Source organism: Callospermophilus lateralis, chromosome 5 (genome assembly GCF_048772815.1).
Source record: "Callospermophilus lateralis isolate mCalLat2 chromosome 5, mCalLat2.hap1, whole genome shotgun sequence".
Taxonomy (NCBI): domain Eukaryota; kingdom Metazoa; phylum Chordata; class Mammalia; order Rodentia; family Sciuridae; genus Callospermophilus; species Callospermophilus lateralis.
The window spans coordinates 160,464,399-160,488,902 of NC_135309.1; the positions used below are offsets into that span (position 1 = coordinate 160,464,399).

At 57.0% G+C, this 24,504-nt stretch overlaps 1 pseudogene; it reads left to right on the plus strand.

Moving 5' to 3' along the window:
* Positions 1-23,127: 23,127 nt before the first annotated feature.
* Positions 23,128-24,037, plus strand: LOC143399515 (immediate early response 3-interacting protein 1 pseudogene; annotated as a pseudogene).
* Positions 24,038-24,504: the final 467 nt, after the last annotated feature.

A 24,504-nucleotide genomic window follows, 5' to 3' on the forward strand; every position in this document is an offset into this window, starting at 1 on the left:
TGATGTGATTCTGCAATCTGTATATGGGGTAAAAATGGGAGTTCATATCCCACTTGAATCAAAGTATGAAATATAATATATCAAGAACTATGTAATGTTTTGAACAACCTACAATAAAAATTAATTAAAAAAAAAGGTAATTTCAGAGGAAGCACTGGTAGAACTTTTTGACAGCCTAGGTATGGGGGAGGGGGAAAAGCCTTGTGGGCAGAAGTTCACAACGTGCTTTGCCTAACTCTCCTCCACTTCTATCCAGCCTCAGAGGCTCCATGGGCTCCAAAGTACAGAGGGAAGGACAGAGCAACAGAAGACAGTGAGGGGTGGACCAGCCAGCCGGAGCAGGGACTCAGCCACAGACCTGTAGAGAGTAAAACTAGGTGGGAGAAGTTCTTTCCCACCCTTGGGTTTTGTATCTCAAGGTTTCCTCTCCAGTCTGAGATGTTTTCTGGATTTGGACAGGAATGTGCTTTCAAAGTGGCAGGTAGGTGGCAGAGCCAGATGAGAACACAGCCCAAGTGCAGCCACGTTGGGCACTTGGATTTCTCCAGAACTTGTTTGTGCTTATAATGAAATTTTTTTTTTTTTAATGTTACTATGAAGCGTTTGTATCTTTCAAGTCTTTGAAAGCTGCTGGGTGCTAATACAACGGCTATGTCAAGGTCACGGCAGTCCCTGTTTGATGATTCATTTTACAGAAAGCAGCGAAGAAAGCAAGAAAACTCTTTATTAAAAATCTGACCCTTGAAGGAGCAGGCAGGGGACTACCCCCGATATTTTCCACATTGCACATTTTCCTTTTCTGTTGCAGCTAAGACAAATCCCAGTAGGTCAAGCAAAGATCTTCTCCTCCTGGGAAAACAGAACCTTCTTGACCTTATTTCTCTGACATTGCCTTTGACCTTGGTGTGTAGCAATGAACATGCTCACCCACTTACACCCACGCACAAAGACACGGTGGAAGGCAGAAGAGCAGAAGCCGGAGTCTCCTCTTGTTTTCTTCTTGTGCATCTTGGAACAAAGGTGAGCTGGTCTTGGGCTATGCAGATGACGTCTGCCCCTGCCTTGCTGTGGGCCAGCTTCCCGACAATTTCAATGTGACAGCAAAGAGACAGGTGAGATGCAAGTATTCCTTCACGTGACTCAGCCCAGGCAGGGAGATTAGAGAAGATAAATGAACACCTCAGATTGGCAGCCAACAAAAAGACTGCAGATCATTCTAGAGACAGAGAGGGTCACGGAGATAGAAGAGATGAAGCTGACCTGCAAGTTCGAGGGACCTCGATGCCCCTGGCCTCCTCCACCAGGCTTTCTTCTCTCCTACAGCGTCCCTCTCTTTTCTTCTCAGGACACTTACAAACCATCTGAGCAACACCCCAGTGAAGACTCTGGAGGGGAAGCACTGGACAAGCCGCTGTTCTGAACATTTACGGAGCTCCCTGTGGTCCAGAGCCCCAAGGGAGGCCTGGTTCTTTTCAGTGCGCAGGTTGGAGAAGCAGCTTGAAGAGCAGGTAGGTTCAGAAATGCAGGGGGTGCTGGGAAAGGGCTGGAGTAACCACGGGAGCCAGGAGGAAGGAAAGGAAGCACCCTGCCCAAGGCTGGGGCTCTGGGCCCAGCAGCCACCCTGGGCAGAGCAGGGCAACAGGACTCAGCTTGGCTGGGAAAGGTGGAAGTCTTGGGAGCCCATCTTGGGTCCTAGGAATTGAGGACAGAGAAGGGAAGGAGCTGAGCTTTTGGTAGCTCAGTGATGAGGGAAGCACAGAGTTGGAGTCAGACTCAGATACATCTGGGGCCAGGCAGAAAAGTACGCAGCTTCATTGGGCACCAAAGGCATTGGGATGGGCTGGAAAGGCCATGTGTCCCAACTGACCTGGGATGGGGAATGATGGAGAAGACGGGGTTGGGGTGGGGCTCCTGGCTGGTGCATGCGCAAAGCCTCTCTGAGGAAAGCAGGGCTGGAAGGGAAGGGAAGGGGCAGATTTGAGGCTGCCAGGGCGAGCAATTTAAATAGGGCTAGGGAGACAGGACTCCCAGTCCCTGTGTCACCTGCCATGCTGCGGGATGGAGGGGGCTGCAGTGTCACACAGTGGACCCAGGGCATCTGCAGCATCTGTAGGCTCTAGGTGAGGAAGGGTTCTGGAGTAAAACCAAGGCAGGGGAAGGACTCTGCACTGTTTGGTCGGGTGCTAAGGAATCACCCCTGATGCAGTGATCATGGGGCAGGGGCTGGAACAAAGGCCCAAGCCTGTGGGTACCAGGAACGTTCGGGAAAGCAACAGTCCATAGAGAGGCCCCAGGGCTGGAATGTGCTGGGCATGATCCAGGAACCTCCAGGAGGCCAGGGGCAGAAACAGTGAGGAGGGGAATGACGTGGGAGGAGGGATTTGATCACGTGGGGTCCTGGCGACACTGTTGCTTTATGTCCAGGACAGTGGGCAGAGGAGACTGGGTCTGACTCCTGTTTTGCAAGGAGAGCAGGGTGGAGGCGGCGAGCAGGGCCTGCCTTAACACTGAGAGACTATGGTGGTGCTCTGGATGGATGACTGGTGCTGCCCTGTGCCATGTGGGAGTGCACAAAATGAACCCAAAGTCAAGAGAGCGACATCAGATCTTCAAACCAAGCTAGACCCTTGTAAGGGAGGGTGGCTAGCCCTGAGGGTGGCTAGGACTGCCGGCTGGGCTCACCAAGTTCATACAAGTTCACCACTCTCCAAGTGCTGGTGCACTGAGACCTGTTGCTCCACTTGGCTGACACCCCAGGGTGATGGCTGGGTTCAGAACCTCAAGTGAAGGGAGGCTTTGCCCCTGGACTTACTTGGTGGCTTTGCAAGATGGCTTTTAGGATGAGCAAGAAAGCCAAGTTAAAGTAAGAAAATCAGATGAGGGAGGGTGGCCACAGCAAGGACAGGTGATCTTTCTGAGGAATCCATCTGGGGCAGGGAGGGGTCCTGGGGATGAGAAGGGGTTGTTGGTTTGTTTTAAGGTGGGAGAAATTCCAGACTGTGTGTGTGATGGGCATGAGCCAGCCCAGGGGGAACAGGGACTAATCAAGGGGAGAGACGGGGTGGGGGTGAACCCACAGGTAGAGAGAGGAGGGGTCCCCAGCAGAGTGGCACGCTGAGGATCCGGCCACTTTCCTGGGCGATGGGGCAGTGGCCTGGCGCAGGGGCCCTGGGCGTGTCTGTGGATGGCCAGTTTCCATGCATTCAGTGAGGGGAAGTTTCATTTTCCCAGTGAAGTAAGAAGACAGGCCACAGCGGAGGGCGGACGGTGTAGGAAGAGGGCTGCAGCAAGGAGGATGTGGGCTGAGCTCTGTCTGAGCCTGGCCTGAGGGCAGCCAGTCGGCCAGCTGGCACTGTGGACAGGACCATCCCACCCACCGCTGCCCAGGTGGAGGTGCAGAGCTGGGGAAGTCGGGTTGAACAGGCTTGGGGGTTTGCCGGGAGAGTCCAGGTGGGCGGGGACATCCCCCAAGTCATTCGTTGCCGTGGCAGAGGGAGAGGTGCAGCGAGCGCCTGGGAGCGGAGGGCAGTGCTTCCTGAACGTGAGCTCCTGAGCAGACCCCGCGACCTCAGTACTGCAGGCTGTTTCAGCAGGCCCAGGCGGGGCCTGGGCTTCTGCCCCTAGCAGGCTGTCAGGTGAGGCGCTGGGCAGTGCCAGAGTCCCCGGGAACAGCAGGTGGGCAGGGTCTTGGAGGACCAGAGCAGGAAGTGGTCTGCGGGGGCAGAGCACAGAGGCCTGCAGGAAAAGCCACCCTGCCCGTTTGGGGGGAAAGGAGGGGAATGAACCTTCAGAGCAGAGCATGAGGCAGAAGCCTTGCTGATGAGCTGGGATTCCCCGGGCTTAGGGGGCCCAAGGTGAGCCCTCAGGAGGACCAGCTAAGAACAGGTCCAGAGGAGCAGTGCTGGAGCACAGGGCTGACCTCCCGGGACATCTCCCACCCGCTGCTTGATCGTCCATTCTGGCTCCTTCTAGAGGGCAAGGGCAGGAGGGTCTGGTGAATGTCCCAGGGTGTGGGTCAGTTGAGTCTGTCTGGAGAGGGGAAGGGGTGCTGGCACTGGGAGGCGAGAGCCAACCAAAGGATCGTCAAGCTCTGTGCTGGGGGCCCAGTGGGGAGGATGGTGGCCTGTGTGACAGAGTCCCCAGAAGCTGACCCACAGCTGGGAGCCATGCGGATGGGGTCTGAGGGGCACCTGTATGCTCCACATCTCCACTAGGTCTCCCCATGTCCAGGTCACTGGTCCCTTTGAGAAGGGATGTCGTAGATAAGACGACAGTGACATTGTGCAGTGCGGGTTGGCTTCCTGGAGGAACTGTAACAGATGGTCCTAGATTGGGGACTTGAGACAGCAGAGGTTCGTTCCTACATTTCTGGACTCCAGAGTCTGAAGTCGGGGTTCAGCCAGCGGGCACTCCCTCCAGCTCAGGGCAGAGTCCTTCCTGCCTCTTTCTGCTGGGGCTGGTTCTGTGCCATCCCTGTTGTGCTGGGCTTGTGGCCCATCTGCCACTCCAGTCCCTGCCTCTGTCTTCACACGAATCCTCTTTCTGGGTCTGTGTCCAGTTCTTTGTCCATATAGGACACCAGTCATTGGATTAGGGCCACCTTAACTCAATGACATCTGCAAAGAGCCCATTCCCCTAAAAGGTCACATTCAAAGGTATAAGGGGTTAGGACTTCAACATATCTGTTTGGGGGACACAATCCCACCCACAGCAGAGGGGAATCCCACGAAGTTTCCTCTAGCCCTAACCCTTCAACTCATCTCTCCACCTCATTAGCTGGCTGGTTGCTGAGAGCCCAGATGGGAGAGCCCATTTTGATGGCTGTAGAAAAGGAGGCAAACCCAGCCACAGCTTAGCGGGTCTGGGGCAGGAGGGGTCTGGGCTCGAGGCGGTGAGGTTGGTGAGGGGGATGGGTGCTGGCTCCAGACCAGGAAGAAGTCTCATGGTCCAGGTAAGGGGTGGATGGGTGCTGTTTTAGTCAGTTTTTTTTTTTTTTTTTTTCTGCTGTGACTAAAAGACCCGACCAGAACAACTGTAGAGGAGGAAGAGTTTATTTGAGGTCTCAGATTCAGAGGTCTCAGTCTATAGAAGGCCGGCTCCATCCCTCAGGGCTGGAGGAAGAGTGTGGCAGAGGGAAGCAGCTCACATGATGATCAGAAGCAGAGACTCCACTCACCAGATACAAATATGTACCCCAGAGCCAGGCCCCCAATTCCCACCTCCTCTTGCTGGGCGGTAGTCCAGGCTGCCCCAGGAAAAGCTGCTGAGGAGCCCTCTTCCCAGCCAGACCTACCCAGGAGGTCTACATGCAGGAGTGCCACATTCTGTGCTCACTTGGCCAGGACTGTGAACACACAGAACATGGCACGTGGCGGTCTCTGTCCACCTCTTCCCCACCCTCTCTCGTGCTGCACACCCGTGTACACTTGCACACTTGTACAGCTGTGCCTGTGCATGCCAATTGCTGCTGCTGTTGGCTGGTACCAGCTGGACCTACTGCAGGTCTCAGTGGATTGATCTGAAACACGAGGCTGTGAACACAGGAGAAGGGGAAGGGAACATGGGACAGGATCCAAGCCTCCATCACCCACCTTTCCATCAGCCACCCACCACCACTCAAACCTCCCTCCCTCCATCCACATCTGCTCGTGAGTGCCTACCATGCCAAGAACAAGGCCCTTGATAATAACCAGCAGCCAGGACAGACCAGGGTACAGACTTCATGGAACCCGGAGAAAATGTTAGAAATAGAAGGACACGAAGGAGTTTTTTCCCTTTATTCACTCCTGCTAAAGATGACACAGCGAGGCCACCAAAAGTGACGTGACCATAGTGAAGGGGCAGGGGCAGAGGTGGTGAGGAAGTGCTGATGCTGGCTGTCATGAGTCAGGGTTCTCCAGGGACGGAATCAATAGCGTGTGTGTGTGTGTGCGCGCACCTGTGTGTGCAAGCGCGTGTGTGCGTGTTTATTGCCATGAGTTGGCTCACATGATTAGGGAGGTGATCGAACTCAAAGACCTGCAGAATGCAAGACGGGCTCAGGTGAAGTCTGGAGAGGGTAGAAGTGCTAATGTCCCAGTTTGAAGGTCCCTGAGGTGGAAGGACTCCTCAGGCCTTGGCTGGGGTGACCCACATAGGGGGGGTCATCTGCTCTACCCTGTCTATTAACACGAATGAGAACATCATCCAAAAGCACCCTCCTAACACTCCCAGCATGCAGTGTGACCTAGTGTGTGGGCACCTAAGGGTCCAGACAAGTGGACACATCTAGTGGACCATCACATGCCACCAGGAGCTGAGGCCCAGGCCAGTACAGCAGGAAGGAGTCGTAGGACTTGAGTGGTGTCATTTGTGCAGAGATTTGGGAGCGGGGCTGTGGGGAGGGGCTCAGGAGACACCATGGAAGCCAGACGGGTCGTGCCTGGCAATGCTACGGTGCCTGTGGCGAGAGGAATTGAGTGTTCTTTCCTTGTGCAGAGGCGTTTCCAAACTGTCTGCACCGGGTATGTGTGAGCTTCATTGTCATGTACGTAAGTGACATGCTGCCAAGACCCATGTAACCCTCCCAGAAGACAATGAAGCTGCACTCCGCTTGAGTGTCGTTGGCCCAGTGGCCAGCGTTCCTGGGAGTGGGCGACAGAGGACCGGTCCCGAGGTAGCCGGCGTTGGCTCTCCTTGTCTGCAGGGCCACTTAGAAGGCACTAGCCTGGCACCTCAGGGCAAGAAGTGACAACCTGAGACATCAGCAGACACAGTGGAGGGGCGGCACCCTTTTAAGGCCTCCCAGAGTGAGCTTCCCCGTCCTCGGGCACTGGAGAAGCCAGCCCCAGGGAGGAGGGCAGCAGTCCACTGTCCGTCCAGGGTCAGCCGACTCCACGGCTCTGGGCCTGAGGGGAGGCAGGACATTGCGGCAGGAGGTCATGCAGGAGAAAAGCAGCTCTGCTCCCCAGGGACAGAATATAGGCCCCAAAGTCACACCCACAGTGACCCACTTCTTCCAGCCCCACCCTACCCGCCTACAATTACTGCCCAAATCATCCATATCATTGATGCAGTCAGACCTCTCGTGATTTAAACATTTCACCCTGAAGATTCTTGTGTTGTCTCACACATGAGCTTTTGGGGGGACACCTCATTTCCAAACCATGATGGTAGATACTAGGGCATTATATAAGGAGGTGGTCATAAAAGCAATATGACATTTTCTAAGGCCAGAAAGGAAGAGTGAAACAGAAGACCAACTCAGAGAGACCCTATGCACACGGGAGGGTGACACACAACTGGGGCACCTTCCCCAGGTCATAGAAGACAAGGTAAATGTGTGTCCTTATCACGGAGTGGACAGGGGATCCCTGGAGAAACCCTGGAATACGCACAGGGAAAAGTGCTGACGCATGGAGCTCTCCGTCACAGAGATCCCTGTCAGTGTGGGCTGTCTCCACCCATGAGACCACAGGGAGCCCTGACATCAGGAAGAGAAGGAACCCCAATCCCAACAGAAAAATGAGCGAAGGGTACGAACAGCCCATTTACAGAAGGGACTTCAAAGACATATAAAAACAGAGCCTTTTGAAGCCATGGGTAGTTAAGGCTTGCAAATTAAGAAGCACCATCCGCTAGCTCGCCAAGGCTCTCACTTCACACCCACTGACTTGAAAATGTGTGAAGCTGGGTGGGCCTCTTGGGCCAAGGGCTAGAACCCCCTCCTACTCCTGCTGGGAAGGCAGTGTAGACAGCTGTGGTCATGCCACAGAGCTTAGTGAAACGAAGTATCTGTGCACTTACAGCCGTCAGCGCTGCACCCACAGTGGGATTCTGAAGAGCCGAAGCAGGGTCCCTAAGGGAATCTGCGGGCAGGTTGTCTGCATGAAGGTGTTCACCACAGCACTTTTTATGGATGTGGAAGGGCAGAAGCCATGTGGAAGGATGGAGGCCATGGAGGAGGCTGGAGGCCATGAGGGATGATGGAGGCCATGGGGCAGGATGGAGGCCATGGAGGAGGCTGGAGGCCATGGGGCAGGATGGAGGCACAGGCGAGTCGTCTCCAGGGCTCTGGGCAGACTGTGGAGCAGGCACACTGCGATGGTCAGTTTTCTGTGGCAACTTAGTAGACTGTCAACTCCAGCCATCCGATCCCGCACTCACCTGGGTGTCAGTATGAAGGGTTCCTAGATGTCACGGAGGTCCCGCTCCCTTTCTGTGAGACAGAGCACCTGCGACGTGCTGAGGGGGCTCTTTGATAAGGGCCCTGATGCCCTCCTGAGCACTCCACTCTCAAAACCTCGTGACCTCCCTCCTGGTGCCGTCACCCTGGGTGTCAGGATTTCAGCAGACGCACTGAGGGACACAACCACCCAGCACACTGCGTGGTAGCCCTGATCCTGCTTCGAGGAGCTGCCCGACTCCCCAGTGCCTGCGCCGTTCACATGCCCATCAGCAGTAGGTGAGGCCAGGCTCATGCTGGTCCCTGAGGATGGCCTTGGGTCTGTCATCAGCTCATCCCCCAAAGTGCAGGATGCCCCAGGGGTAGGGAGGAGCCAGGCCCTGACCAGCTCCCAGCCCCTGGCATCCATCCTTGGGGGGATGAATTGTTTCTGCTCTCCGGTGGCTCATGCTGTGTGTGTGTGTGTGTGTTCATTATCCAGGGACCTCCACAGGTGTGAGACCCTTGAGTGGCCACTTAGTGACTAGGAGGGACATTGTCCTGGGACATGCTGTGGTGAGTCAGCCAGCTTCAGGCTGTCTGGGAGTGTCTGTGCCGTTCTCACCCAGCTGAGATCTCCGCTCCGGTTCAGCTCCCCATCATCCTGGAACTCCACAGCAAAGCTGAACGGGCAGCACCTCACAAACCTGCCCCATGGAGGCAGGTGGGCCCGGGTCCCAGAGGACCAAGGATGAATACCAGTGTGGAGGCTTCCGCAGCCTCCAGGCAAGAGGGTCCCAGGCAGGAGTCTCCCTCCAGGGCTTTAAAATCACAGATGGGAGGAGCATCTGATTTGGTGTAATCATTCCACCCTAGAACTATGACACCCGAGGCCTTGCAGACTCAGGGCCTGCTCCCAGGGAGGCTGGCTCTGCAGCTCAGGGCTGCCTACCACAAAGGGGCATCCATTCCTCACCTGTGGCTTGAGGCGCCCTGAGCACTAATCCCTCCGCTCAGGCTGTGTCTACATCACCTCCCTGGAGTCACCTGCCATAAGCTAAACCCAGATGGCTGGGCTTCGGTCTCTGCCCAAGCAGGGCCATCTCTGCAGCGAACGTCCAAGTCCAGAGACCAGAGGGCAGGCCTGGCTCTGCTTGGGGAGGTGTCACAGGTCATTCCTAACCGCATTACAGACTACCCCAACCTTGGCTGCTCAAGCTGCCCCTGATTTTCCATCACAGCTGCGTGGGCCGGGAAGGAGGGGACTTTCCGGGGTCCTTGCTGATCAAGTTGCCATTTGGACTTCAGTTATGTCAACGATCAGCAGAAGGATCAGCTACCCACTCCTGGCGACTGTTGTCACATTCTGTTCTTTGTGGGCTGCTGAACGAGGAGCTCTGTTGCTCCTGTTCACAGGCCACCCTCAGTTCCTTGTCCCACGGGTCCCTCCATCCTGGTAGGGTCTCCCTCCAAGCCAGTCTGCCTTCCATGGCTTAGCAAACCCCGAGGGGCTGCCAGGGGGCCTCTCTTGAGGAATTCGTGGACCCCAACCTTGTCTGGCACAGACACCCGGCCCCTTCTGTCCCCAGCCATGATTCATCCACAATCCCTCACTCCGCGCCTTGTCTGCACTGACCCTGGCTGCAACATCGAGGGGAAGGCATCAATGCCGAAGCTTGTTGAAAAGACTCCAAAAGAGCAAGGTGTGTTCACGTGGATACAGGCAAATCCTTCTAAATATTTCAATAGCTCGCTGGAGCCTAGGGCACCGTGAGGACCCTTGAATGGATGATTCTTGTTTGGCTTAGATTTTGGGGGCAATAAATTTCTCTAATACTCCAGCAATGTCCTTGTATTAGCAGTGTAAAGTCATCTTTTTCAAGTTTTCTCTCATAGGAGACAGTGACACACCCATCACTCAGTGGGTTATAATGTCTTAAAAACTGAACACATTTTCTCTGTCACTGTTGGCATCCAAGTAAATTGCCTGGCTGGTTTTCACCGTGAGGTGGTCCAGCGACGGGGAGCACGGAGGTGCAGCCCACCTCAGCCCTCAGGCCGTCCCTACATTACAAGGCTTACTGCACTGGGTGGTGACGTCCCATCCTGAGCACAGATGCCTGGCCTGCGGCCAAGAGCCTAGTGAAGTGGCTCCAACTGGTTTCTCTTCCCCAAACTCTCTGACCATGCGTATGAGGCACCTGGAGGAGTCCTCACAAGCACCTGCGTGTAGATAGGGAGACAATTAGGGTTTACCGGAGGCAGAAGCAACCCACTGGGAATTCAGGGGAAAGCTGATGTGTGTCTTGGGTCTGAAGTCTAATGTGGGGTTCCTGTGCTGCTATGTGGAGAATCCCTTCCCAGGGAACCCCAGTCTTTATTCTTCTGGCCTTCAACTGATTGGGTGAGAACCACCTGCGTGATGGAGGGCAATCTGCTTTACCTGAAGTCCACTGCTATAACGTTAATCACCTCAAAATACCCTTATGGAACATTCAGCCTAGGGTTTGACCAAATAGCTGGACACCAAAGCCCAGCCACGCTGACACATGAACCATCACAAGGGGAGGGCCAGCTCTCCAGACCTCTGTCACAGGGTGGTGTTTTGATTTTGCATTACCTGCTGGGAAGCCCAGGGAACTCACTTAAGGCGGCCACATCTTATGCCCACCTGGTGAGGGCGCTTGCCCACACTGACCCCTGCACTGCCTCCAGGGATGTGAGTAGCAGTCTTCTCCCTGCACAGCTCCTTTGGTGCTCCTTCCTCTTTTGATGGGGTGACCTGGTTCTTAGGCCACCTCTCTTCTCCAAGCAGGAGGGGGTGAGTTATAGCTCATGGTCAAAAGCAGAAGTCATTTGTAAGCAACTTCCCGGCTGCAATTGATAAAGGTGGAGGATTGCTGGGTGTTCAGAAGGGAAGTAGACCTCGAAGACAGTACACAGGGGACCTGGGGACCCCTGGGAAGATGGCCACTTGGGGGCTTCTGTTCTCAGTAGAATGGCCTTCACAAGGGGTCTCAGGCGTCCCCATGGAGGGCTGTACTGGGCTGGGGGTGGGTGTGCTCACAGTGCCCGGGCAGGCACCCGAGTGGGGACTCCAGAACCTTCTGTGCCCTGGCTGTGTGAGGTCCTAGGTATGGCTAGGCTGGGATTCAGGTTCTGTCCCATGGGAGATGGAGGACCAAAGTGAGAATGGATTTAAAGAAAATCAAGAAATGGCTTGGTCTGACCATTTGTTAGTCTAAGATCTATACCGTCTTCACCCACCGGTCACCTCCCAAGTCACCATTGTTTCTTATTTCCACCCAGAGCTGCAATCACAATAAGATCGTGCCAGTTCATCCAAACTGTTCCCTCGTTTGACCCCACAGCGTCCAGTGAGGTGGAGCCTCTCCCCTCTGCAGAGTCACCTGGTAGAGTCATCTGGCTGAAGTGAGTGGCGGGCACCGCTGACCTGGGGGAGAGCCAGCCTTCATTAGCCTCAGCTCCACCTCCAAGGTGAAAGCTTGGACAGGCGGGCGCAGCTGCTCCCCATGCAAGCCAGGGGGCGCCTTGGCACGCAAGTCCTGTGGATGGGCGAAGCCAAGCTGGGCCAGGCCAGGTGGCACCTCTGCCCCTAACAGCCGCCGTTCAGGGGAGAGTGAATTCTGCACAGGCCAAGTGGAGACTCTCTCCTGCTGTCTGGGATGCTGCCCTCTGGGATCTGGCTCTGTCTCTCTGGACCTGGGGCTGGCTCCCTCCAGTCCACGGCTCTCCTTCTCTGCCAGCAGTCTCTTACCTTTCCAAGATGGTGGGGCCTCATGTTTTGTGCCCTGTCTGTGACACTGAGGCTGCCAATGTCTTGGCACGGACACTGGAATCGGAAGGGGCTTGCAGACTCATCCCTCCCGCCACGGGGTTCAGGGAGAGGGGAGTCCTCATTGATGGGTATATGGCAACTGGATGCCCCTGTGTTGGGAGCTCAGCACTTTTCAAGAGCTGCTTCTCGCTTGTCCACAGCCCTGCTTCACAGAGTTCTTCCTCTGCTGGCCTCCCTTATCTCACGCCCAGGCAGACATGTGAAGGGCTGTGAAGGGCTGCTTCCTCTTTTTTGACCATTCTTATTTGACCATTCTTCAAATATTAAAGCACCTCAATTGCTGCCAGGAGGCCTCTGGGTAATGCCCTGACTGCTGACCACCGTCCACTCCAGAGGTCCTGTGGAGGAAATGGGGACCTGAGGCCTCAGGGTTCAGGTGAGGCTGAACATTGTGGGGGAAGAGTGTAGCAGAAGGAAGCAGCTCACACGGTGGTCAGAAAGCAAAGAGAGAGACTCCACTCGCCAGATACAAAATACACATCCCGAGGCACGCCCCGATTCCCACCTCCTCCGCCACCCCCGCCACTTCAGTCACCACTCAGCTAATCCCATCGGGGGATTGATCACTGACTGGGTCAAGACTCTCACAACCCAGTCATTTCTCCTCTGGACCTTCTTGCGCTGTCCCACGTGTGAGTTTTCAGGAGACACCTCACATCAAAACCATAACAAAGGTTTTATGAAATCATGTGCTGGGAATTATGGGGCAGTCATCTCTGAACAGACCCATGCAGGAACTCGAGTCAGCATTTATTCACTCTTTCTTTTCTGGAAGAGCTTCTCCTATTGGTCTGGATTCTGGAATCTTCCCAGGGTGACCCTAAGCAGGCCCTGGGGGCTCTTAGGAGCCTCTCACTCTGTTGTCCTCCCCAGTGATGTGCAGGTCTGTCCATGAGGCCCCACAGGTCGGAGGGAGGCCACCTGGGAGGTGGGGGTGTGTGCAGGGGCTCAGGGGCAGTGAGACCCCCCTTGGCCTGAGCCGGAGGAAGCTCAGCCTCTGCCCCCGTCCCAGCCGACGGCCTGTGTTGTCTTCTGCCCACTCCTGTACCATGGCTCCTGTGACTGAAAGATCATAGCTGAGCCCCTCCCCGTGCCTGCCCGGAGCACCTGTCCTCTGGACTGAAGCTGGCCACACCTGTCCCTCAGCAGTGCCAGCTGTTTTGCCTCTGCTCTAATTCATCTCATGGACCTTCTGAGGCAGTCCAAAGTCAGGAGTGACTTGGATAGTGGAGGCTGCGTCCCATGAGCCCCACCGGACCTCAGTTGCCCTCTGCCCCATCTAGTGCACCTTTACCTCCCTGGCCAGCTTCTGCCCGGGCACAGGGCTGAGTTATCAACCCCCGGGCTTGGCAGGTGGTAAGGCTTCAGGCCTCCCTCGCCTTCAGGACTGGGGCGCACGTGGCTCAGGGGCTCCCAGACCCAAGTCTTCCACTGCGTCTTGGGGACCCTGTCACTGACCTGCTCTTGTTAAAACCTCTTTGTTAACCTCTCCTTGGACCATCCGCCTCTTGAGGCTCCTCACCCCATCTCCAGGGCTCCATTGTGTGGTGACCACCTGGATAACCATGAACACAGCGTGACCCTGGCACTGCTCAATGTTTGGGCACTGTCCAGGCCCTTCCTGAGGATGCCTGCAGGGACCTGTGCCCCTTCTGGGGGCCAGCTGTTGTGGTTTCTTGAGGCAGCAGACAACACACACAGAGGCCGAGGGCAGCACACGCTTGTCATCTTGTGGGGCTGGAGGTCAGGGATGTGCGGCAGGGGCTCCTAGGGTAGGTCCCCTCCTGGCCTTCCCCAGCCTGGCGCTGCCTGTGTGCCTCGCCCTTGGCTCTTTCCTGTGTCACTCCAGGCTCTTCCTTCTGTTCTCACAGCTCTGATCCTGAGCCCTGCCTCCCTCTCCTGACCCTGACCTGACGCTGGGCCCAGGGAATGATTCAGCACAAACACCCTCTCAAGCCCCGGTTTGAACCCTCATGAGGGGCATGAGCTCCATTAGGACATCCTTGGGCACTATGTTCTTCCACCAACCAGGCCAGACCTGTGTCTCCATGACCCCACCATGGACAGCCCTGTGGTGGCCACAGTGTGTGCCTTCCCGTGGGCCTCGGGCCTTCCTGCTGCTCGTCACAGATGTAGATTGTTTGGCAGCTTTTTAGGTTTATGCTAACCATGGAGGAATCTGCTCCAGGCCACCTGAGGAGGGAGTCTGGCCACCTGAAGGAGGAGCCTGGCCACCAGGAGGAGGAGCCTGGCCACCCCAAGGAGGGCGCTCGGCCACCTGGAAAAGGGACCTTGGCCACCTGGAGGAGGGAGCCTGGCCACCTGGAGGAGGGAGCCTGGCCACCTGGAGGAGGGCCCTCGGCCACCTGGAGGAGGGAGCCTGGCCACCTGGAGGAGGGAGCCTGGCCACCTGAAGAGGGAGCCTGGCCACCTAGAGGAGGGAGCCTGGCCACATGGAGGAGGGAGCCTGGCCACCAGGAGGAGGAGCCTGGCCACCAAAGGAGGGCGCTCGGCCACCTGGAAAAGGGACCTTGGCCACCTGGAGGAGGGAGCCTGGCCACCTGGAGGAGGGAGCCTGGCCACCTGGAGGAGGGCCCTCGGCCACCTGGAGGAGGGAGCCTGGCCACCTGGAGCAGGGAGCCTGGCCACCTGAAGAGGGAGCCTGGCCACCTAGAGGAGGGAGCCTGGCCACATGGAGGAGGGAGCCTGGCCACCAGGAGGAGGAGCCTGGCCACCAAAGGAGGGCGCTCGGCCACCTGGAAAAGGGACCTTGGCCACCTGGAGGAGGGAGCCTGGCCACCTGGAGGAGGGAGCCTGGCCACCTGGAGGAGGGCCCTCGGCCACCTGGAGGAGGGAGCCTGGCCACCTGGAGGAGGGAGCCTGGCCACCTGGAGGAGGGAGCCTAGCCACCTGGAGGAGGGAGCCTGGCCACCTGGAGGAGGGCCCTCGGCCACCTGGAGGAGGGAGCCTGGCCACCTGGAGGAGGGAGCCTGGCCACCTGGAGGAGGGAGCCTGGCCACTTGGAGGAGGGCACTTGGCCACCTGGAGGATGGAGCCTGGCAACCTGGAGGAGGGCCCTCGGTCACCTGGAGGAGGGAGCCTGGCCACCTGGAGGAGGGAGCCTGGCCACCTGGAGGAGGGCCCTCGGCCACCTGGAGGAGGGAGCCTGGCCACCTGGAGGAGGGAGCCTGGCCACCTGGAGGAGGGCCCTCGGCCACCTGGAGGAGGGAGCCTGGCCACCAGAGGAGGGAGCCTGGTCACCTGGAGGAGGGAGCCTGGCCACTTGGAGGAGGGCACTTGGCCACCTGGAGGATGGAACCTGGCAACCTGGAGGAGGGCCCTCGGTCACCTGGAGGAGGGAGCCTGGTCACCTGGAGGAGGGAGCCTGGCCACCTGGAGGAGGGCCCTTGACCACCTGGAGGAGGGAGCCTGGCCACCTGGAGGAGGGAGCCTGGCCACCTGGAGGAGGTAGTCTGGCCACCTGGAGGAGGGAGCCTGGTCACCTGGAGGAGGACACTTGGTCACCTGGAGGAGGGAGCCTGGCCACCTGGAGGAGGGCCCTCGGCCACCTGGAGGAGGGAGCCTGGCCACCTGGAGGAGGGAGCCTGGCCACCTGAAGAGGGAGCCTGGCCACCTAGAGGAGGGAGCCTGGTCACCTGGAGGAGGGAGCCTGGCCACTTGGAGGAGGGCACTTGGCCACCTGGAGGAGGGAGCCTGGCCACCTGGAGGAGGGGGCCTGGCCACCTGGAGGAGGGCCCTCGGCCACCTGGAGGAGGGAGCCTGGCAACCTGGAGGAGAGCACTTGGCCACCTGGTGGAGGGAGCCTGGCCACCTGGAGGAGGGGGCCTGGCCACCTGGAGGAGGGCCCTCGGCCACCTGGAGGAGGGAGCCTGGCCACCTGGAGGAGGGAGCCTAGCCACCAGAGGAGGGAGCCTGGCCACCTGGGGAGGGAGCCTGGTCACCTGGAGGAGGTAGTCTGGCCACTTGGAGGAGGGAGCCTGGTCACCTGGAGGAGGGAGCATGGCCACCTGGATGAGGGAGCCTGGCCACCTGGAGGAGGGAGCCTAGCCACCAGAGGAGGGAGCCTGGCCACCTGGAGGAGGGCCCTCGGCCACCTGGAGGAGGGAGCCTGGCCACCTGGAGGAGGGAGCCTAGCCACCAGAGGAGGGAGCCTGGCCACCTGGAGGAGGGAGCCTGGCCACCTGGAGGAGGGAGCCTAGCCACCAGAGGAGGGAGCCTGGCCACCTGGAGGAGAGCACTTGGCCACCTGGAGGAGGGAGCCTGGTCACCTGGAGGAGGGAGCCTGGCCACTTGGAGGAGGGCACTTGGCCACCTGGAGGATGGAGCCTGGCAACCTGGAGGAGGGAGCCTGGCCACCTGGAGGAGGGAGCCTGGCCACCTGGAGGAGGGAGCCTGGCCACCTGGAGGAGGGCCCTTGACCACCTGGAGGAGGGAGCCTGGTCACCTGAAGGAGGGAGCCTGGCCACCTGGAGGAGGGCCCTTGACCACCTGGAGGAGGGAGCCTGGTCACCTGGAGGAGGGAGCCTGGCCACCTGGAGGAGGGCCCTTGACCACCTGGAGGAGGGAGCCTGGCCACCTGAAGGAGGGAGCCTGGCCACCTGGAGGAGGGCCCTTGACCACCTGGAGGAGGGAGCCTGGCCACCTGGAGGAGGGAGCCTGGCCACCTGGAGGAGGGCCCTTGACCACCTGGAGGAGGGAGCCTGGTCACCTGAAGGAGGGAGCCTGGCCACCTGGAGGAGGGCCCTTGACCACCTGGAGGAGGGAGCCTGGCCACCTGGAGGAGGGAGCCTGGCCACCTGGAGGAGGTAGTCTGGCCACTTGGAGGAGGGAGCCTGGTCACCTGGAGGAGGGAGCATGGCCACCTGGAGGAGGGAGCCTGGCCACCTGGAGGAGGGAGCCTAGCCACCAGAGGAGGGAGCCTGGTCACCTGGAGGAGAGCACTTGGCCACCTGGAGGAGGGAGCCTGGCCACCTGGAGGAGGGGGCCTGGCCACCTGGAGGAGGGCCCTCGGCCACCTGGAGGAGGGAGCCTGGCCACCTGGAGGAGGGAGCCTAGCCACCAGAGGAGGGAGCCTGGTCACCTGGAGGAGAGCACTTGGCCACCTGGAGGAGGGAGCCTGGTCACCTGGAGGAGGGAGCCTGGCCACTTGGAGGAGGGCACTTGGCCACCTGGAGGATGGAGCCTGGCAACCTGGAGGAGGGCCCTCGGTCACCTGGAGGAGGGAGCCTGGTCACCTGGAGGAGGGAGCCTGGCCACCTGGAGGAGGGCCCTTGACCACCTGGAGGAGGGAGCCTGGCCACCTGGAGGAGGGAGCCTGGCCACCTGGAGGAGGTAGTCTGGCCACTTGGAGGAGGGAGCCTGGTCACCTGGAGGAGGGAGCATGGCCACCTGGATGAGGGAGCCTGGTCACCTGGAGGAGGGAGCCTGGTCACCTGGAGGAGGGAGCCTGGCCACCTGGAGGAGGAAGCCTGGCCACCTGGAGGAGGGATCCTGGCCACCTGGAGGAGGGCACTTGGCCACCTGGAGGAGGGAGCCTGGCCACCTGGAGGAGGGCACTTGGCCACCTGGAGGAGGGAGCCTGGTCACCTGGAGGAGGGCACTTGGCCACCTGGAGGAGGGAGCCTGGTCACCTGGAGGAGGGAGCCTGGCCACCTGGAGGATGGCACTTGGCCACTTGGAGGAGGGAGCCTGGTCTCCTGGAGGAGGGAGCCTGGCCACCTGGAGGAGAGCACTTGGCCACCTGGAGGAGGGAGCCTGGTCACCTGGAGGAGGGAGCCTGGCCACCTGGAGGATGGCACTTGGCCACCTGGAGGAGGGAGCCTGGCCACCTGGAGGAGGGTACTTGATCACCTGGAGGAGGACACTTGGTCACCTGGAAGAGGACACTTGGTCACCTGGAGGAGGGCGCTTGGCCACCTGGAGGAGGACACTTGGTCACTTGGAGGAGGGCACTTGGCCACCTGGAGGAGGGTGCTTGGCCACCTGGAGGAGGGCACTTGGCCACCTGGTGGAGGGATCCTGGCCACCTGGAGGAGGGCACTTGGCCACCTGGAGGAGGGATCCTGGCCACCTGGAGGAGGGCACTTGGCCACCTGGAGGAGGGCGCTTGGCCACCTGGAGGAGGGCACTTGGCCACCTGGTGGAGGGATCCTGGCCACCTGGAGGAGGGCACTTGGCCACCTGGAGGAGGGCGCTTGGCCACCTGGAGGAGGGCACTTGGCCACCTGGTGGAGGGATCCTGGCCACCTGGAGGAGGACACTTGGTCACCTGGAGGAAGGCGCTTGGCCACCTGGAAGAAGGCGCTTGGCCACCTGGAGGAGGGCGCTTGGCTACCTGGAGGAGGGCACTTGGCCACCTGGTGGAGGGATCCTGGCCACCTGGAGGAGGACACTTGGTTACCTGGAGGAGGACACTTGGTCACCTGGAGGAGGGCGCTTGGACACCTGGAGGAGGGCGCTTGGCCACCTGGAGGAGGGCACTTGGCCACCTGGAGGAGGGATCCTGGCCACCTGGAGGAGGACACTGGTCACCTGGAGGAGGGCGCTTGGCCACCTGGAGGAGGGCGCTTGGCCACCTGAAGGAGGGCACTTGGCCACCTGGAGGAGGGCACTTGGCCACCTGGTGGAGGGATCCTGGCCACCTGGAGGAGGACACTTGGTCACCTGGAGGAGGGTGCTTGGCCACCTGGAGGAGGGAGCCTGGTCACCTGGAGGAGGGCACTTGGCCACCTGGTGGAGGGCACTTGGCCACCTGGTGGAGGGATCCTGGCCACCTGGAGGAGGACACTTGGTCACCTGGAGGAGGACACTTGGTCACCTGGAGGAGGACGCTTGGTCACCTGGAGGAGGGCGCTTGGCCACCTGGAGGAGGGCGCTTGGCCACCTGGAGGAGGACACTTGGTCACCTGGAGGAGGGCACTTGGCCACCTGGAGGAGGGCGCTTGGTCACCTGGAGGAGGGCGCTTGGCCACCTGGAGGAAGACACTTGGTCACCTGGAGGAGGGCACTTGGCCACCTGGAGGAGGGCACTTGGCCACCTGGTGGAGGGATCCTGGCCACCTGGAGGAGGACACTTGGTCACTTGGAGGAGGACACTTGGTCACCTGGAGGAGGGATCCTGGCCACCTGGAGGAGGGCGCTTGGCCACCTGGAGGAGGGAGCCTGGCCACCTGGAGGAGGGAGCCTGGCCACCTGGAGGAGGGAGCCTGGCCACCTGGAGGAGGACACTTGGTCACCTGGAGGAGGACACTTGGTCACCTGGAGGAGGGATCCTGGCCACCTGGAGGAGGGCACTTGGCCACCTGGTGGAGGGATCCTGGCCACCTGGAGGAGGATACTTGGTCACCTGGAGGAGGCACTTGGCCACCTGGAGGAGGGAGCCTGGCCACCTGGAGGAGGGAGCCTGGCCACCTGGAGGAGGGCATTTGGCCACCTGGAGGAGGGCGCTTGGCCTCAAAGGACCTCCTTGGCAGCCCCGAGTCACTGGTGGGCGGTTTCAGGTCCTGATGAGGTGTGTCCACACCCCTAGTGTTGTACTCCTGGGGTTGCTGTCCGTGGGTGCCTCCCTTTACCCCACCCACTCCCTGCTCCCAGGCCTCGGGGTACAGTAGCCCCTGGTTCTATGACAGCAGCAGAGCAGCTCCTTCCTGTGCCGAGGCCCCCAGCCTCCCCACCCGCAGTAATTCTCCCCCTTCTGCTTTCTTACTCTCCCACTCTGTTTTTGTTTTTTTTGTTTTTTTGTATTTTTTCCTTTTAAGTAAAAAAATTGCTGGAAATACCCTGCTTTCCCTTACTGAAATGGAAAGAAAAAGAACCCACATAAATAGAACATCAGGCGGCTCAAGTGGGCAATTTGGTCGTTCTGAGAGAGCTCTCTCATGTCCAGGCCCACGCAGCTCGTTCCCTGCCGGGCTCTCTTGGTTAGGACGGGCCCTTCTGTGTCCTGCGTGAAATACAGATGGGGGCTCTGTGACCCCAAGCAGGATCAGAGCCTTTTACTGAGCATTGCTATTTCCACCCAGTGTTCAGAATGGGGGAAAGGAAAAGGAGCTTGTGAAAGAAACAGAAAAATGAGAGAAAGTATATACTAGGGCGGGCTCTAGACAGATTTTTTGCACAGGACTTGGGATGACAAGGCACCAGCAGACCCAGTAAGCTATGAGGCCTCCACACCCAATGACAACACCAAATGTCACCCAACCTGAGCATAGGCCTCCAGTAGACCCCTAGGAACAGCGGCCCTGGGAGAGACTCCGATCCCACGTAGTTCGATTACTTGACATATGATTCGGTGTCGTGTTTAGTCCTGGCCTGTGTGAGCTCTGGGAAGCCGAGCAGGTGGCACGGCCCAGCGCTGCCCTGTGCCTCTGCCTGCAGTCAGACTGCCAGCCTCTCTCATCTCAGGTGGCCGTCCTCAGCTCCCTCTAACTAAGATGTTTCCTGTTTCTTCACCAGGCCTTACAGAAGCTCCTGAGTGGGAGACAGACAGACCCAGACAAGTGCACATGGCTGAATTCTGGCTGGAGGGTGAGACTGAACCTCAGCCCCATGACTGTGAACTGTTCCTTATTGGGGCAGAGGTCACTTGTGCGGTGGAGGGAGGTGCCTTGTGCTGGGAGAGGTTTGACCTTCTACTGTAGAGAGAGACTCTGAGAGTGGCTGGTCTGTATTTGCGTCAGGGCTGGTGGGCTGGGGTGGGGGAGACAGGCTGGGGTGGGACGTGGGGGGTCTGGGGGTGGAATGGGAGGGGTGGGGGTCTGGGGGGACCAAGGAGGCTTGCTTCTCAGAGTCTAACAATGATGATCTTCAGGGTTATTGGTGATGCATTTATAGAGCTTTGAGAAGACTGATTTTTTTAAACCCAAATTCTCTTCCCTCTGTGCTCTAATGGCCTCAAGACATCTGTTCCCAGTCAGGCTGGGAGCCCTCTCAAGAGGCTGATGAGTCAGGACCAAGTGGCAGGCCTGGGGCTATGGGCCCGGGACACAGCAAACATTTAAGGACTTTGAACAAACTGGCTGGAGAAAAATCCAATTAAAGGGAAAAGGTGCACTGTGACTCACTACCCCCTGGGGAGTCACCCTGCGGCTTCCTAATACAACGCCTTTGTGGGTCTTTAGACCAAGCAGAACCACCCAGGACTGCCCACTCCTTTCTCCCCTGACAGTGTCCAGTGGAGGAGCAGTGGCCCCTCTGTCCCTGGCCATGGAACTGACCTCCTGCTTACCTGGAGGCTGCCTCCGGGCCCCTTCCCCTTTCCAGAAGAGGGACACTTTGTGATGGAGCCTAACTGGGCTTCTGGTATTCAGGTGTGATGCTCATGGGGCAGTGGGCACTTAGGGATGAGGGTGGTCAGCAGATCACAGAGGAGAGAAGGGCTGCTGTCAGCAGATGGAGGCAGATGGGGCTGGGATGTGGGCCTGGGGACCACGTCCTTGCTGACAATCATGCCCAAAGTGGGTGGAATAGAGGCCAGAGGTTCTGTCCATGTCCTAAACTCTGAAACCTGTGATCGTGACCTTAGAAAGAGTCTCTGCGGGCGTGATCAAATTAAGGATCTCGAGATCATCACGGATTATCTATGTGGGCCCCAAACCCAGTGACCTTCTCTTCCTGCTTGAGTTCTGGGTCTGGGGTAGGGATAAATCAGGACAGAATGGGAGGTTTGCCGTGTGACCAGTCACAAATGCCGAAGTTGAAAATAGCCGGCGTTTATTACCTCCCCATCTGCACAGGCCAGGAGGACAGGCTCATGGGCCAGCGGGGACCTTGGGCAGGACGTGGCAAGTGTGCAGCCAGGGCATCAGCTGGGCTGTGCTCTTTGCTGGAGCTCAGGCTGTGTCCAAGCTCAGGAGGTTTCTGGCAGAACACAGACCCTTGAAGCTGTAGGGCGGAGGTCTCTTGTTTTTGCTGGCTGTCACCTGGGTGCTAGTCTCAGCTCCAAGAGGCCCTACAGTGCCCTGCCATGTGTCTCCCTCATGGCTTGGCAGCTCATACCTTCCAGGACAGCAGGAGAATCTCTCTCTGTCTTTCAGGGCTGGGAGGTCCACCCAGGCTCATGCTAGGAGGTGCCCTGTCACTGAGTTACAGCCTGGACCACAAAGATCTCTTTTCAGGGAGGCTCAAGGTATCCTTCTAGGGGCTCATCTGATTAGGTCCGACCCACCCACAGTCATCTCTCTAAGTCAACTGATTAGAGGCCTTAACTACACCGTCAAAATTTCCTCATCTTTGCCATCAAGTGAAACACATCAGGTGCAATCCCATTACCTTTTCCATGTGCGATTGGCCTGCCCCACTCAAGGGGAGCGGGTTCTACCAGAGCACGTCTCACTGGGGTCACCTTCAGGTCACCTGTGGTGTCTGTCTTCCTGGCTCTGGGCAAGCTTTCACTTTCTCTCTAGGCCCCTCCCTCCTTGCCCCGAGCCTAAGAGCATTGCACCATTGGGGTCTCTACTCCCAACAGAAGAAAGTGTCAGTGTCACTAGATCCCTGGCACCCAGAGTTTCAAGGACTTAAAGGGTGAAGTTCAAAGAAATGACTTTCAGGTTACCAGCTAATCTGCCTAGCTCCAGGGAGGAGTCCCGTGGAACTTGTGCTCCGCTGGCCTCTGTCACTGTGGTATGGAGGGCAGTGGGGACTTTGGCCCTCTGACTTTTCTCCTCTCCTCCCAGGTGTAGACACCTGTGTCCCCTGCATGTGACACTACTAGTGATCTCATGTGAGAGGTAAATGGGACAACGGGGGTCCAGTGCCTAACCTGGAGCCTGCGGGTGGCTCTGACGCTCCCCTCCCTCCTGTAGCCACCGTCTCCCATGGCCCAGCCTCTCTTCCTGAGCATGTCACAGGGACAGGGCCATTTCAGAATGCCATGTGCCAGAGAACATCCAGTAAGAAGACCCAGCATTTACCTGTGGCCTTCTGTCCCAGAACCCAGGGACTTAGGAGAAAAGGGTCACCCTGCTCTGAGCTTCTAAGGTATGTTTGAAGTAGGGCAGAAGTGTCCTAAGAGGGTGAAATTTTAAACCCTGTTCTACCAGTAGACAATAACGATATATGAAAAGTCTCATTAAAAGAACAAGAATTTGGGGGGTGGTGGCGGTGCCACGTCCGCTGCAGCAGCGGGAGAGGATTCAGTTGGGCCTCGTGAAGGCTCCCGGTGACTATGGCCTTTACCCTGTATTCACTACTTCAGGCAGCCCTGCTGTGTGTCAACACCATCGCCGTGCTGCACTTTTAAGGAGCGCTTCCTTAAAAACATTGGCTGGGGAACGGACCAGGGAATTGGTGGATTCGGAGAGGAACCAGGAATTAAATCTCAGCTAATGAACCTGATTCGATCTGTAAGAACTGTAATGCGAGTGCCATTGATAATAGTAAACTCAGTTGCTATCGTACTGCTTTTATTATTTGGGTGAACAACAATGAGAGAAATGGAGACCCAGAAGAAGAGATGGCAGTGAAGTTATTATTTCAGTCATTACTAGAATATTCATTTCTTAGCAGGCTGATGTTTCACTTGACAAAAATGTAAAATTGAAAATAAAACCAGAGTTTCTATTTATCTGATTTTTTTAAAAATACTGCACTTGTAGTTTAATTACAGAAAGATCAAGTCACCAGAGGTAGTAGCTGTCCAGGATTGAAGTACATCTGATTGCTGGCTATTAATAACAGTTTGTGCTATGGAAAAGATTGTTTAAAGGGTACAAGACTCTCTCTCTGGGTTTTTTGTTTGGGTTTTTAGATGTTTTTCTCTCACTTCTCAGGGATGAATTTTTTTTCCAAAGTTTTGAAGTTCCTCGTGACTTAGCTGTGATGTGAGAGTAATTATCCCCCTAGATTAAATTTAAAGAATTTTAAAGTAATTATCACATGTTAATGGTAAATAAGTAATTTGGATAATTTTATTTTAAACTGTTGGTTAAATAGTCTATATGGTCTTGTTATGAAGAATTAAAATTTATATATACTATAAAGGATAATACTCTTTGATTTCAGGGAAAATTCTAATTTTGTAAGTCGCCTGATGATTGTGGTCTCAAGTTTTTTTAATGCATTTTATTAATTGGCCTGAATAATGAGATCAAACCAGTATCTAAATTTTCATTGGTAGAAAAATCTGTATAGAAATGTCTGTACCATTTTTACAATGATGATGACTTATTGTATAAAATCAGCATAAATATTAGCCTGCAATATCAACCCTAAATAATCACAACTAAACCATCTTATGTAAGAAGACTGTTTATTGTGAAGCCTTTACCTCCCAGAATATTATCATGTTTCCATTTCTTGGTGGAGCAGCACATTAAAAAGTATGATTCTTAATTCTTAATTCTGTCAATAGAGCATTCATGCTAGATGTTGTCTTTTATTTTTTGTTTATATGTCTTGAATCATCTTGTAAGGTTGTTTGCTTATCCCATAATATGGTTTTATTTTTAGAAAGGTTTAAACTATGTAAATGGTTTTTGTGAAA